Source organism: Macrotis lagotis, chromosome 7, assembly GCF_037893015.1.
Source record: "Macrotis lagotis isolate mMagLag1 chromosome 7, bilby.v1.9.chrom.fasta, whole genome shotgun sequence".
Lineage (NCBI taxonomy): Eukaryota > Metazoa > Chordata > Mammalia > Peramelemorphia > Peramelidae > Macrotis > Macrotis lagotis.
Genome location: NC_133664.1, coordinates 198,339,039 through 198,342,461, shown reverse-complemented (window position 1 = coordinate 198,342,461; position 3,423 = coordinate 198,339,039).

Genomic DNA, 3,423 nt, shown 5'->3' with positions numbered 1-3,423 from the left:
GGCAAGTCACTTAATCCTCACTGCCTCAGAGAGAGAGAGAGAGAGAGAGAGAGAGAGAGAGAGAGAGAGAGAGAGCATATACAGAGACAACACAACTTAAAATTAAAACCTGATTAGGGTAATAAAGAACTAAAAATAAAATAAAATCTGATATTGATAAGGTGTTAAAAATGAAATGAAATAAAAATAAAAATGAGTAAGCAAAGAAAAAAGAATCTGACCATAGATAGCCATTGTGTGTAAAATATACTATACCACCAGAATAGGAATTGAATAATAAATTTTGATAGCATGAACTTCAAAGAAATGGGTGTTTAAGAAAGAGGCAATGAGAAAAGAGTATTTTATTTTTTTATAAAAGAAAGATTTTATTTATTTTGAATTTTACAATTTTTCCCCTAATCTTGCTTCCCTCCCCCCACCCCCACCCCCATAGAAGGCAGTTTATTAGTCTTTACATTGTTTTCATGGTACACATTTATCTAAGTTGAATGTGATGAGAGAGAAATCATATCCTAAAGGAAGAAAAATAAAGTATGAGATAGCAAAATAACATAATAAGATAAAGGTTTGGGTTTGGTTTTGTTGTTTTTTTTTTTTTTTGCAAGGCAATGGGGTTAAGTTGCTTGCCCAAGGCCACACAGCTAGGTAATTATTAAGTGTCTGAGGTCAGATTTGAACTCAGGTACTCCTGACTCCAGGGCTGGTGCTCTATCCACTGTACCACTTAGCCACCCCCAAGGTAAAGGTTTTTTGAGGAAAGAGTATTTTAACTGTCCCACCAAGATCAATAATTCAAGAAGTGGGGAGAGAAAATATAGTCAGAACTGGAAGGGATGTTAGTATTAGGAAAATGTTATTGCTAGGAGAGAACTATGCCTTAGTGAGGACTAGAAAATGGAAGGAATGAGAAAGAAACAGGTTTAAGACAAAATTTGTTCATCATAGAATTAGGACATTAAGGGGGTAGAAATGTGGGGCTCAGGTAAGATGAGGAAGTATTGAGAATGGGAAAGAGTTTGTGCATCATCTTCCAGGAATTTTTAATGACTTAGACGGAGTGAATATACGAGGAGCATGCTAATCACTGAAAAGGAAGCAAGGTAGAGTATCATTGGTAGAAGTTCATTGACCAAGGCATGAGATTATAATGCTCAAGGTCATCTCTTGAGGTTAAATCTCTTATCAAGTGATAATATTATGACTGTGAAGTCCAAAATCTTATATCTTTTCTCCAAAACACACTTTACTTTTGAATATTTCTCTTGTTTTCAAAGACATTATCCTTCCAACTACCCAGATTCCCAACCTTAGAGTCATTTCCCAAATCACTTTTCCTTACCCCCATATCTAATAATTTGTCTTGATGATTCTTCCCCAATAGCATCTCTTATGTTTAACCTCTCATTTGGCCACAACCCCTCTTGCTTGGACAAATTTAATGTCTTTCTAATTGATCTCCCCAACCCTTTCTTTTACACAAAAAATTTTTGAGTGATTTTTGTTGATATAAATTTATTTAAATATTAGAAAACTATTCTTTATGAAAACTGAAAGTTAAACCCCAAGGGCAATGGAAAGACATGTAATTAAGTAATTAAAGTAGATTATATTATGTTCCCATTGAGGATCTATATGCAATTCAAGTGGCATAAGGGATCTCACTGAAGAAATACAGGATAGGATTCAGCTATGATGATTAATGCCTATAATTCCTCCTTTTGAGAATGATGAATCCCTTGAGTTCTAGAGTCTTGATGTAGAAGGAGTAAAATATGATCAGATATTCACATTAAATCTGACAGCAATATGTTGGGGAGTTTCTGGGATGCTTAAACTGAGGGGAATTTACCCAGCTTGGAAGTAGAGGAAATCAAAGTTTCTATGCTAATCATTAGTGAAATCAAGACTATGAATGCTTACTGTAATTCCAACCTAGAAAAGGTGAGAAGAAAAAGAGAGAAAAGGGAAGAAGGAAGGAAGGAAGGAAGGAAGGAAGGAAGGAAGGAAGGAAGGAAGGAAGGAAGGAAGGAAGGAAGGAAGGAAGGAAGGAAGGAAGGGAGGGAGGAAGGAAGGGAGGAAGGAAGGGAGGGAGGAAGGAAGGGAGGAAGGAAAAGGAAAATATAGGAATGAAAAAGTACTTGGACTTGTCTAGTAGCAAGAAAAGGGACAATGTGTACAGCATGATCTTCAGATGAACATCTATGGGAGAGACTAAGAAAACAAATAATATTGTCAATTTTACTTTTTCTCTACCATTGCATAGAGTTGGAAAAACAAATAAATAAAATACAGTTTTTAAAATTTTCTTTTCTCAATATTCTCAGAAAATCTTTTCCAACATTTCTTATGCAATCCTTAACTTCTCATACCAAAAGTTATTGTTATCATGCTCTAGTTCCTTCTAATTACTAATGGGTTTGATGATGCTAATAGCTTTCTATGACATTCTCATGAAACCATGTGAGGTGCTTCTTGTAATCTCCTTGTTTCTATGCTATATTGGACGTTCATAACTTCATGCAATGACTTTCAGTCACTAGTTGAATATTCAATTCCACTTACTCCCAAGAAGTAAAGCCAGTTCTATTGACTTTTGGAAAGTTTTATGCAAAGACTTTGTCCAGGGCTACAATTTATGACAGATTCTAAAATACGAGGTTCAAGTGCTTCACTTTCTTGGCTTGTTTTCTGTTTCATATCTATAACTGTTTCAGGTGTTTCTGAATCAGAAATTTGAACTCAAAGATCTGAATCAAGATACATGACACTCTTGGTATTTGAGTAAGTAGCAAAAGGAAACATATCCCTTGACCCATGACATATTCAAATCCTTTAGGGTAGGAGATCATTTGACTATGCATGCAACTAGGAGATGTTTACATCATGCAGAGTGTGTGGTCTTAGGATTGAAACAGCTAGCTGTATATCAGCTGAGCCAGGCTTGCTGTCTCTCTAGCTCCCTGGTGTAGGAGCTGAAGAAGACTCCTTTCCTAATGGTCTGCATTAGTCTGCCAATCTGCGAAAAAGAAAAAAATCACAGGTTCTTAGCATATTTAGCTCTCAGAGACTTTTTTAATGGATTCTACAGTGTGATGAGATGCCCTAATGAACAAACTATATGGGCCAAGCCTCTTGGGATTGTTTAGAAATGGTTTCTGAGTGAAGAGGAAAACAACCCTGCAATGATGAGTCTCTATTAAAAAAAAAAAAGCCTAGGAACAACAGCATCCATTGAAACATTCACATAGACTGTAAAGCCCTCTGAAAACAAAAATCTATCTAATGGATCCAGCATCCATTTGGAAGTCAGAGTTCTCATTACAGTCAATAATTAAGTATTGCCTTTCTTTAAGATCTTGGGACATATATCTAAACTTGATCTGCCTCTGTCACTGTCGAAGGAGAATAAGACCTTCTATA